Here is a 12,565-nt window from a genome sequence, read left to right on the forward strand (position 1 = left end):
AGCCGAGAGCTGTAATGATGTCAACTTGTTATTTACTTTCCAAATCTGAATGACTGAGCAAGGCGAAAGGAGAATCAATCAACCACAATGTGACCCTACAGGCGGAAAAAACGAAGCGCTCCCACCAGCAGGCGGTGGGGGAAGGGAAGCACGTGTAACCGGGACAGGGTTGCATCATGAGCTCGCTCCGGTTTGTCTATTGCACCCTTCGTTTTTCGATTGCATGTAATAGCTCAGCCTCAGTCTGCACAAGCCCAGGGAGCCCGGGAGCAACGAAGGGCAGGCTCAAGGGAAGGCCCCACCAAGTCCTTTTGGGGGGTCTTGAATGGCAACTGATACATAATAAGACACAATCTGTTCTGCTGATTCACAATTATGGAGACTGTGTAAGTGTGTGTTTTTTATTGATGTGCTCTAATAATGGTGTAGCAACAGTCGTTTTACATCATTGACGCTTTACAGCAGTTTTTTGCAGGGTGATTTTTTTTAGGTCCGCCTTTTTGATGGAGGACCGGCCCCTTAAAAACTCATCTCGGGTCCCCCCTCCCCCCAACAACCAGAACAACAAATGGTCTAGTGTTCAAGGAAGGAGCAAGTGAGGTTATAGCTTAAATTGCTGAGTGTACTGGGCTCTTAACACGAAGCTCATTATATACCAAAGGGAGGGGCAAACTTATTTAAAAAATATTCACCGAGGCAGACACCAGAGGTGCTGGGGAGGGGGAGCGGATATTTGCTTTAATTGAATTAAGGCCGGGAGTTGAGGGGGAGTCGGCCCCAACGTGGAGTGCAGGAAAGAGCGCCGGGACTCTGGTGCACCAGGGCTGGGCCACATAAGCCATTGCAACATTAAACACTTTGCAAATGCCTGAGGTCTGAGGCCTGGGGGTAGGGGCATGGGCGTGGAGGTCCCAGGGCCCCGGTACCCTCAATCTCCCCTTCCCCGCACCCTGGCACCCTAGCTTCTGGCGCCCACCCCGGTGTGTCTGGAGTCCCCCCCGCCCGCCATATTTTTGGCTTTCCCCCGGGAGGTGTTTTGCAAAGGTCCAGACTCCTCCTGAGCTCCCACTTTTTGGCGTGGGAGAGTAGACAATTTTAAGGGAGATGGACCCTCTGGCGGGTCGCAGGGGATTCTGCTGGGGCAGCTGGGCGGCTTCTTTTTGAGGTGGGGGAGGGTAACATTAACGTGGCCCAGGTCCTCCTCTCCCAAACTGGGAACAGCCGGGGTGGCCCCGGTTCCCAGTCCCTCAGTACAGAGTGGAATGGCTGGGTTCGGGCCGGGTGGGGTCTAGGCCCGGGTTCCCCCCAGTCCCGCTGGAGGCCACGGGTGAGGGACAGGGCTGAGAGCAAGGAGGGAGAGGCCTGGGGCTTTCCCCACCCTAGGCGTGGGGTGGTGAGGCAAGTGGGGAACTGTGGGGGGGTGCAGGTTCCCCCCAAACCCCACCGAGGGACACGGTGGGGGCGCGGATCCTCCTGGGGAGCCGTGGGGGAGGGGCAGGCCTGGAGTCCCCACCGTCCGTGGGGGAGGGGCTGCTGGTTTGGGACCCGGCCCCCCCACCCGGTGCAGGGGAGGGGCGGGCCCGGACGCGGTTCCCCTCCCCCAGCGGAGGGGGAGGGGAAGGGCTGGGGTGCGCCCCCCAGGCCTGGGGGAGGGTCGGGCGGAGGCGACCCGCGACATTGCTCCCGGCCGGGTCGGCGCGCTCGCGGCCGCTCCCCCGAGGTCACTGCCCGTGCCGGTCCCTCCCGCCGTCCCGCCCTCTCCCGCCGCCGCCGCCGCTCCCGCCCCAGCCCCCCCTCCGCGCTCGGGAGCGAGGAGCCGCCAGCGCCCCCGCCCCGCCGCCGCCGCCGCCGCCGCAGCGCCCTCCGGCCGCCATTCGGCACCGAAACTTTCCAGCGCCCGCGCCTCTCGGGGACTCGGCGGCGGCGGGCGGGGGCGGCCCGGGGGCGGCGCGCGGCTGCTCCGGGGCGCCGGGCCCTGGTCGGCCGCGGCACGGCCCGGGCTCGGCGACGGCCGGCCGGAGGGAGGAGAGCGCGGCCGGGCGCGGCGGCGCGGCCACAAGTTGCGCTGCGGGCGGCGAGGTGAGTGCGCGGGGCTCGGTGGCCCGCGCGGGCCGGGGCGGGGGCACAAACTTCTCGGGCGAGGGGCGCGGCGACCGCCCCGCCGGCGCTCGGCCCGCGACTCGGGCGCCCGCACGCTGCCCCTGCGCCCGGGCTCCCGGGGAGCAGGTCCCCAACTGCGCCCCGGCACGGGGCGGGGGCGCGCTCCGGGGAGGCTGAACAATGCCCGGTGGGGCGCCCCCGAAGTGCAGGCGCCCGGGGCGCGGGCGGAGGCCGGAGGTGCGCCTTTGTTTTGGGAGGGGGAGGCGGCCCGCAAGTTTGGGGAAGCGAAGGGTTTCTGCCCCGGTCCCCCTTTGTCTGCGGCTCCGGGGGCCGGCGGGGCAGCCGGGTGCCGCCGTGGACCGGGGGCCGGGGCGGGATTCCCCGTGGGGGAGGGGAGCCCCATTCATCCCGGGGGCGCTGCCGGCCCTCCCGGAACCGGGTGGGAGCGCGGCGGCGCGCAGAGGAGTGAGTGGCCGGCGAGGCGGCGCGGGCCCCGCGTCTGCTCAGTTTTGGAGGCGCAGAAACTGTCAAGCAAGTCGGGAGCCCCCCCTTCCCCGCCTCCACTCCCGGCCCAAACACGGGAACCCGACTGGCGGCAACAGGAGTGGAAGAGAGCGTCCTTGGGGGGGGCAAGGGTCCGCAGAGCGCGGCCTGGGAAGGGTGTAGACCTGTTGCTCCCGGGCTGGGGGAGCCGGTGGTGTCCTCTGGTTTGCAAGCCCTCCCAGCTCCCCAGGGGGACCGATCTTAAGGCCGGGGCGGGTGCTCGGAGTGTGTGGGTGGGTACACCTTAGGGAGTTGGTGATCGCCGCGTCTATGACAACTTTGGGTCGCCCGAGGCCCGCCTGCGCTGGGATAGGGCCTGGATAGGGCCTGGACTTCACGTGCGTCGCTAGTGCGCGGTCAGGCTGGGGGTGGGGGTGCCGGGCTCGCTCTTTGCACGGCCTGGCGTTCTCTTAGCTAACTGCACTGGAAAATCCGCAAAGTTGAAGTCCGGCGTGTTTCTTTTTGAGTTGGCGATGTTGTGGAGCAAGACCTAGAACACCCCACCCACCCCCGTTGCATGTGCATGCGTTCTGCTTTGCCTTGTCATGTGTGGCTCAGCCTGACTTCAGCATGTTTTCCTTTCCTGACTCGCCGCCGGTTTAACCTGGAAGAGGAGGGGCGGGACTCTGGGAGGGGGAGGGAGGGGGGAGGAGGGGAGCGCCCTGCTAAGGCCCTGGCCCTGGTGGCTTCGGGATAGGAAATGGCTCTTGACGATTTTAGGAAAAGTTTACAACTCGTTCCTGGAAAAGACACAATTAAAAAGAAGTAGAAGAGACTGTTGGGTATGGAACTATTAAGATGTTACATGACACTTTAAAGAGTATTCCGGTCGCAGAGGGGCTACACATTTTGGGGGGAAGCTTCCAGCTGGGTAATTAATTCAAAGATGAAAGTTGGAGCTTATCAACTACTTGATCCACGCATTCCAATGACCCCCGAGGCGACTCCAGCCTTTAGTGAAGCACACACTTGTGGGACCGAAATGGGAAATTTTGGGTGTAGTGAGGTCATCTCTCCACCCCACCCAGGTTTTGCTTGCTTGATGGGCTCAGAGGAGAACACTTGACTGTACTGTTTGCAGAGACCAAATGATCACTTTATTGTGTTTGCCGCTTAGAGGTGAATGTTTCAAAATCTGCAGGTTTTTATCAATTATATCAGTACCACTGATTGTACACAACATCATCTTAGAACATAACTTTCCCTTTTTAGGTTGATGGACAAGTTTAATTCAAAAGTGTGTGAAGTTGCTGCTGGATGCTAGGTACTCTGCTAGGCCCCAGGGAGAGCTGCCATTTGTGGCCCTTGGGAATGGGAGTGGGTGGGCGCTGCCAGGATCCTCAGGTGCTGGCTCTTCTGGTTCTTTTTTTTGAGGGTTCCATGAGTCCAAGAATCACGAACATCCTTTGTGTTTCATGCACAGATTTCTAAACCTGCAGACCTTCATACTGCTACTGAAAGTGTTGCAATGGATTGAATCTGGATACTGTGTGGTGGTCTGGGGCTCTGGAGTTGTACTGAGTTCTACTTGTATCTAGCAAACTTGGTGTTCTAAGGCTGTGTGATGGCTCATGAATCTGCCTTCCTGCGCTGTTAGGAAAGTTCTACCAGCCCTGGGGCTAACAGAGTGCTGAATAGAAGCCCTGAGTTTGTCCTTGTCATGACTGGTAATGTCAGCATGTGGATTATTTCCACTTGGCCTGAACTCTTGACAGGACCCACCATGCTGACTGATTGTTTGACCTTGAACTTCTGCAACTTCCTGGAGCATCGTTTTCTAAGTGTGAAAATGTGAAGGACTAACAACAGAGTGGTCCTCTCTGGGTAATGCAAAGACCCAAAGAGAATGCATGTACTAAGTTTTTGAAAGTATAAAGCCTCTTGCAAATTTTGTTCTTGCGTAAATGGAACAATTGTCCTTACATAACTCCAGTGCCCTGAACTGAGGATTTTACAGGCACTTGGCTCTCTGTGGATAGCAATTATTGTTTCCATTCTGCAGCTGAAGACACTAACCCTTACAGACATTAAGTATTAACATGCTCACACATAGCTGAGGGGGAGGGAAGATTGGGTGGTTCCCCAAACCCAACTTTGAAACTTGGTGTTACTTTGCCTTCCTGTCTAGTGTGGATTTTCATAGTGGCAGACAAAAATTTATGAATTACACACATGCACGGATGAGTGTGAGAATCTGTACTGAACATGTGGATGGAAATCTGTGTGTACACTCACACACATCTCCACACAGTCGCGGGGCCAGGATTACTTCCTTCTACAGCCATGCCGTAGTGGATGTTAGCCACTAGGCCACACGTGTATTCAGACTTACCTTAACTGAAAATAAGTCCGTGGTTTGCACTGAGTGTATTTCATGTACTCAGTAGCATGTGGCAAGGACCACTGACCAAATGCAGCCCTGCAGATGCTCTGTAGGAGGTACTGCCCTGGACTTAATGCAGCCAGTGAACCTTAAAGAAAGGTGGAGGGGGTGTACTTCTTGGGTGGTGGGGAGAGGCCATTCTAGTTTAAATAAATATTTATTTAAATTTAAAAAAGAAACCCATTTCTTAACCTGAAATTAATAGCTTTAGTTTTAGATTGGGGTGCATAGGATCAGCTTCCAGTTGGAAACCCAGAATTCAAACTCAAAGCCCCCAGTGAGTTTAACTTTGGGCACGGTGTATCGCTGCCCTGGCGTTCCCCATCTGAAACAAGGCCCTGCCAGTTCCCACACTATCCTGCCTGAGTGGATGGCAGGGAACACGCCTCATGGTGTAGCTGGAAGGCTCTTGTCCAGCTGTGGTTGGTGAGGGCCCTGTGCAGGGTGACTGGGTGCTGAAGTGTATTTGACATTTTCAGATTCTTGCTGGCTCTGGGATCCTGGGGCTCCCCTAGATACTCAGAGTAAGGAGGGGATGGAGGAAGCCCAGAGTAAGGCTGAATCTCTTGAGGCTGAACTCTTCCCTACTAAAAGGCTGGTGTAAAGGAATCCTTCCACCAAAGTGAGTCTTTGCAAGAGTCAGAATTATTTAAGACACAACGCAACAAACCAAAAGAAGAAACTCAGTCGTAGCTGTTGGTCATTTTCCTGCATGCTGGGCCCTGGCACCAGTGTTGGTTTTGGTTGCTCATCTGATCTGTCCTTTGCGCAGGTCTGTGCATTTTTTATGGCTGTGGGTTAGCAATTTCATTTGTAAACGAAGATGGGGGAAGGAACCTAACTTGGTGTCTGTCAGAGATGTCCCCTCTGGATACTGCCCTGCCTCCGTCTGCCTGTGCCCCTGCTTCTCATGGGGTCTCTGGTGTCAGGACTTCCACACCGGGGATGTCCACGGCTCTCTTCTGGTGGAGGTAACAAAGGTCCCTCTTGAGGGCGACTAGGCTTAGAAGAAACGCCTGCAGGGGGACCTGAATGTCCCTGTTCAGATCCCCTCTCCATTACCTGTTGGGTAGCAGAGCTCCTCAACCAAACCCTGGGGCTCCCCCTCCCCATTTCCCACCCAGGTGTCAGTATCCCACAGCAGGCTTGTCATGGCCCTCGGGCCTAGATGATCCTAGATGACCACAGGTCTCTGCTGAGTGAAGCAGGACCCTCCTGCCGTGGTTTCCTGACTACCTCGCATTTGCTCATTTCCCTCTATTAAAAAAAATCCACTACATGCAGTAAATTGTTAATCTTTCACCAGCAATTATGTTTAAAAAATAGTTCCAATCAGGAAGCAAGTCTCAAGTCATTTTGTAAACACAATTTTTTTTAAACACTGGAAAGATAAATTTTTTCTTTTTTTTTTTTTTTTCTTTCCATAACTATTTTTAGCATGAAGGAAATAACTGGCCTCCTAACCCGGGACTGGAGGCGAAGTTTCCCCTCCGGTCTTGCCCCCTTCACCCTTCCCCTCCTTTCCGCCTTCACTGCGGGGCTTGCGCTCGTGGACCGGGCCGGCCACATCAGCACCGATGGGTCTCCAGAACCAGAGTCAAAGCGGGATGTGGGAAGGGACTGGAAAGTCAGCATGTTCAGAGTCAGCGGGAGCTTGTGTCTGAGAACAGCAGTGGACAGTCTCGGGGAGACAGCCCTGAAGGAACGCTGGCCAGGCTGCTGCTTGGCCAGCAGGCCCGGCCTCCTCTTAGGGTGGCTGCGGTCCTGGCGCTGGCAGCCTCCCGCGTGGCCTCTGCGCCTTCAGCTGTTCACGGAGCAGCCCGCGTGCTGGAAGTGATGGGAAGCCGTCAAGGAACAGAATTGGAACAAAGTTAAAACAGGACAGAATATGGTATTTTAAACCCAGGAAGTTGGGCACCGTTTCGTTTGCGTTCTTGAGTTTGTTCCTGGCCAGTGAGCAGGGAGAGATCAGGACGTGGGGTGTGTGTGCAAGGAAGAGGGAAGATCTTAAGGAGGGGCAGGAGGAGAGGAGGCTGTTGGGGTACGGTGTTGTCCAGCCCTGAGCTCTGGAATTTGCACTCAGTGAGCCCTCTCAGGCAGGCAGCTTTGCCCCCACCGCCAGGCTGCATGGGGCACGGTGTGGAGAGACTGTGTGTTGTCACAGTGGGGAGGGCAAGGCGTGCCTGTAGTGGATGCGGGGATACCTGTGCTACGGTCCCATGGAGTTTCATGGACTGGAAACTTGGTCCCTAGTGTGATGGTATTGAGAAGTGGCACCTTTAACAGGTGGGACCTAGTGTAAGATAATTAGGTTGGAGGGCATCCATCACCTTTGGAAGGGATTCATGCTGGCCTGGTGGAGTGAGTGAGTTCTAGAGAGAGATCAAGTTGTTCTGAAAGAGCAAGCATAGCCCTGAATCTCTCTGACTTCCTGTGTAGCCATGTGATTTCTCTCTCTTGGACACCCTCCCACCCTGCTGCCCCAATCCACCATTGTGTTGTGACGTAGCCACAAGGCCAGGCAGAAGCCTGGCAGCATGCCCTGGAACTTGCAGAACTGTGAGCTAAGTAAACCTTTGTATTTTATAAAGTACCCAGTCTCAGGTCTTTTGTTATAGCAACAGAAAATGGATTAATCCTACAGTGGTGGGCACAGGACAGCCCCCAGTAAGGAGGATGATTCAACCTTCAATGTTAAGAGTACCAAGGAGTAGAAACCCCGAATTATATAATCAATTGTACAAACCTGTTTTGGTCAAGGTTCTGTGGGGGAGGAGGATGCCAAAGGGGAAAATATGTTTATCAATTCTCAAGGTATTCAAGTATGGGGGTGTGTATTAGGAAACAAGTCACAATAGGTGTTGATACAATGAGAGTTTCAGGTGCTTGCAAGAGTCAGGAAAGGGAAGAGGTCAGAGCTGGGCTTTGAAGAACACTTCATTAGAAATAGTGCCAGTGGGTGTAGGGGGAGGGGCTGCTGGTGCCTCTGGCACAATACATTAGAGCCCCGCATTCGAGTGCACGGTTGTTTGACTGACATCATCTTAGATTGGCAAGGTCTGCTTGGTACTTTGGGTACTGATGAGGGAAAACCCCAGCCAGCACCCCTCTAATGTTTATGCAGACCCACTCTGTGCCCAGCAAAACGAGTGCCACCCTGCAATCTCACCCAGCACAGGATGACTGAGAAGCCTCAGAGGGTGCAGGTAAGCAGTTGTCTGAAGTTTGTGCTGCTTACGGGACTCTGGGTGTCGCTTCTGCCTGTGTTCTTTTCTACGCCTGGTGGGTGGTTGAGTGAGCAGCTGTTCGGGCAGCTGGAGTGGACCCATTTTACTTATGAAGCTCTCTTGGGAGTCTGCATAGGAAAGTGTGTCCAGAGTGGGCTTCTGCCATGGGCCCGGTCATCCCGGGACAGTCCCCACGTCCAAGTGAGCCCCAAGCCTGGTCAAGGGATTCTGCCCTTCTGCTGGACGGGTGACTGGTGACATGAGGGAAAGTGGTTTGCAGTCAGCACTTTGCAGCCAGATGTGCTGAGGGCATCTGTGGGCAAACCTGTGAACTCTTCTCTAGGGCTGGTTTTCTTACTGAGAGGGAGCGGGGGAGGGGGAAGGGCAGAAAGAGTCCTCAGGATTCTTGTGTTAGAGGAGATGGAATTAGCCTGTAATGCTTGGAGCGCAACCTGCTTATGTTCGGCTCTATTCCTGAGTTCAGGAGTTGGGTCTGGAATTTTACCTTCATCAGTTAGGATGGTCTGTAGCCATTTGCTGTATCTTCTTTTTGTTGTTGTTTGTTTGGTACTGGAGATTGAACCCAGGAGTGCTTAACCACTGAGCCACATCCCCAGCCCTTTTTATATTTTTGATTCAGAGACAGGACTTCCCTAAGTTGCTGAGGCTGGCTTTGAGCTCATGAGCCTCCTGCCTCTGCCTCAGCCTCAGCCTCAGCCTCAGCCTCAGCCTCCTGAGCCGCCGGGTGCACCACTGAGCCTGGTGCTTTCTCTTTTTCCTTCCCCCTGGGAGATTCCGGGGCTAGTGGCCTGTTTAGAAGTATAGGTAAGCATGCGTATCGGGTCACAGCTATGTGATTATGGTATGTGTATGTAACTTTAGTAGTTACTGTCTGGTAAAATTGACAACTTTTCTTTTGGGCTGATCGTTTTGTTGAGTTTTGACGTAGGCATAGGTTTTGAGGACCATTCCAACCCCCCAAAGACTGTGTATCCTTTCTTGCCGGTCATCCGTTCTGCAGGGCACCTGCACTTTTATGAAATGGCCATGGGGAATCCCCCACTCTTCCAAGTCTCCTCGTCCCTTCTCTTGAGGACACTCACTTTCTGCTTTAGCACTCTGTGGCCAAACTGCTTTCCCCGGAAAGGAGAGCTTTGAGCCCTGGGTGTGCTCCAAAGCAAGCTGACGACAGCTGGCCACCGCTCACTGTGTGCGAGAAACGGGTGAAAGCGCAGGTGTTTAGCTGGGCTGCCGAATGCAGACTCCTCTTTTCCTGGACTTCATCCTTGCCGCGGTTGATGGAGAGGGGACATCTTTGTATGCAGTTTCCAAGTCTGGTACTCAAGTCTTCAGAGATAGTTCTTATGTATACAGTGTATCAGAAGGTCAGAGTTATGGCTTTTGAAAACAGGACACAGGAACAGTGACAAGCTTGAAGTCTTCCCAATAGGTTAATACTGTGAACATAAACCAGACCAAAGATACCGAGTTGGTTTTGAGTTCATTTGTCAGAGAAATAAAATGAATCTCTGTGCCTGGTGCTAGTCGTGAACCTGCATGTGGACCCTCATCTCACTTTCCTTGATCTCTTGAGAGGTGGCATGTTTTCTGGAAGAATCCTTGTCCTGACATTTTGGGAACTGAGGTCTTGCTGCGGTGGCCTGCCTGGTTTATGAAGTCACGTAACCAGTGCGTATCTTCCCGTGCAGAGAGGAAGGGTTGGGTGAGCTCTTCTCCGGTGTTCCCTGTCTTCCTAAGGTGTGACGATTTTACCGTGGGTGAGGGACATCACTTAAATGTTAGGCACACCTTTTTTTAAAAAATTCTGGCCAAAAATGAATGTTATGGTTTGGATGTGAGGCGTCCCCCAAAAGCTCACATGTGAGAAGGTTCAGAGGAGAAATGATTGGGTTATGAGACCCTTAACCTAATCGGTGCACTAATCACCTGGTGGAGATTAACTGAGTGTAACTGGAGGCAGGTGGGGTGTGGCTGGAGGAGGTGGGCATTGGGGTCTACATCTTGTATCTGGAGAGTGGAGACCTCTCTCTGCTTCCTGGTCACCATGTGAGCTGCTCCCCTCCGCCAGTCTTCTGCCATGATGTTCTGCCTCACCTCGAGCCCTGAGGAATGGAGCCGGCTGTCTATGGACTGAGACCTCTGAAACCATGAGCCCCCAAATAAACTTTTCCTCCTCTGAAATTGTTCTGGTTGGGACTCCAGTTGCAGCAGCAAAATAGCTGATTTAATGATGATGCTCTTCTGTTAACAAAATGTTGAGGTAATGGACAGTTATTTGTGTTCTGTGCCTAGATGATCTCTAACCCTATGGTTAAAATGAGCATTATTTTGTTAACATTGGTAAGTTATTTATTGTGGTTAAAAAAAAAAAAGTAGACTCCTTAGGCTCTTGGATGCCTCTGAGTAATTCTTGTGAGGGTCTCAGTGTTACCAGTCTTGGGAGACTGTAAAATAAGCCCAGACTATAAAATAAACCCAGCTGGGGGTGAAATTCATGGTGTTGCTTGTTGACGGGTGTCTGCCTGGAGTTCCGGTCGTTTTTCAGTCATGCTGGATGTAGCTGGAATGCCTGAAGAAAACACGAACATTTCTTCACTTGCTTCCTTTGAGCCAGGAACCTGCCCTGTGACCCCAGATAGCCGACACTGACCAGTCCCCTCTCTGGAACCCTCGCCAGGCCACCAGCTCCTGCTCCCCAGCCACCCTGCTTTCCCAGCTCTCCAGGAGGCTGAGAACCAGCTTCCCAACACCATCAGTTTTGTTGGAGCAAGAGTAGGAGGACCCTGTTCCCCTTAGACAACCTTTCTCTTGACTGCTGTGGGTTCGCCTGTGGTCATGGGCTTGCGCATCTGCAGATGTGGGTGCTCTTCAATCCTGCAAATATTTCTGCTTAAATTTCCTGGTGGAAATTTAGACCGAAAGAGCTTATTGTGTGTACATGTGCCGTTTTACTTCCTTACATCCTTAATAACAGATACTTGAACGTGGCGAGACCACACGAACTCACTTGAAGAACTGGAGGGGGCTCCGCATGCCTGTGGCTTGTTTTCAGTGCTTCTAGGGTGATTCTGGGTCCTAACTGGTCTGCTGTGTGCCTTCTGTGAACTGTGACATCTTGACTTCCGTTCGAAGATGGGAAATGAAGTTGAGGGATGTCTATCACCAAAGCCATGTGATGCGGAAATCTATACTGCCCTATGCAAGCAGAATTCCCAGGATCCATAAAAGCCCAGGTGGCTTTGTAGTTACAGATTATACTTCTGGAAGCTGCAAGAGAAGGAGAGAATTCATGTTCCCACCCTTTTGTTTATTTGGGGAATGAATTAAACTTGGGTCTTCGCCATGAATTCTTTTTCCCAGAATCTTATCAGACATTTTTTTGTTTTTTGGTAGTGTTGGGGAATTGAACCCTGGGCCTCAGGCATGCTTGGCAGGCCCTCTACCACTGAATCACACCCTCAAGCCCCTTATCAGTGTCCTTAATCCCAGGCAGGTGTAAGGCCAATTTCATGTTGGTAACTCAAAATTTTTTTTTTCCTTTGCAGTACTAAGCATTGAAATCAGGGGTGCTGTATCACTAAGCTACATGCCCAGGCCTACCTTTTTTTTCTTTTTTCTCTTTTTGTATTTTTAAAATTTGGGACAGGATTTCCATAAGTCATAGAAGCTGACCTTCAACTTGAATCCTCCTGCCTCAGCCTCCCAAGCAACTGGGATTACAGACATGTACCACTGTGCTCAGATTTAATTCCTAATATGATTATGAAAAAACTACCACCTTAGGTTTTGTTGCTAAGATATGCTACTGATTCTATGCCAATTTTCAGCCGTGTCCCACAATCTGTATTCTAATATCCCAGAAACTCTAGCCAGAAACAGTGACCTTGGAGGTGTATTCAGCTCTGAAGTTTTTGAAAATGGGAGCTAATCATCTCTCGTGTTCTATGCAGGACAGAAATGACTGTACCCCAGATGAGGACCAGGTGAGAAGCCTGTGGGAGTCAGTCCCCCCCACTACGCATTGGGAACTGATGAATTTCAGGGGGCCTGGCATTGCGTTTGCTTTAAAGCAGTGGTCTCCTCTTTGGGGGAAGGAGGAGGGGATAGAAATGACTCCGTGCAGGTTTTAGATTTCAGAGCCGCCCAGGCGAGTTTCATGCCCTCTGGCAGATGCACGGCAAGGTTTACTGGAGTGCAGGAAGAAACCATGAAAAGGTCCATTAAAAAAGTTTAATGCTTTGTCTACTAATTTTAGTCTGTGAAAAATGCTTGGACTGGACCAGGCAAGTAT

General features: G+C 53.0%; 1 protein-coding gene across 2 annotated transcripts in view; it reads left to right on the top strand.

Annotated features, from left to right (window-relative positions):
- Nucleotides 1-1,786: 1,786 nt before the first annotated feature.
- Tbl1x (transducin beta like 1 X-linked) overlaps nucleotides 1,787-12,565 on the top strand; it is a 189,276-nt gene continuing 178,497 nt past the window's right edge. For both annotated transcript variants that reach the window (XM_047536123.1, XM_047536121.1), the window contains exon 1: nucleotides 1,787-2,079. The gene's annotated coding sequence lies outside the window, so the exon portion shown is untranslated. The remainder of the gene's footprint in view (nucleotides 2,080-12,565) is intronic.

Source organism: Sciurus carolinensis, chromosome X (genome assembly GCF_902686445.1).
Source record: "Sciurus carolinensis chromosome X, mSciCar1.2, whole genome shotgun sequence".
In the NCBI taxonomy this organism is placed as follows: Eukaryota; Metazoa; Chordata; class Mammalia; order Rodentia; family Sciuridae; genus Sciurus; species Sciurus carolinensis.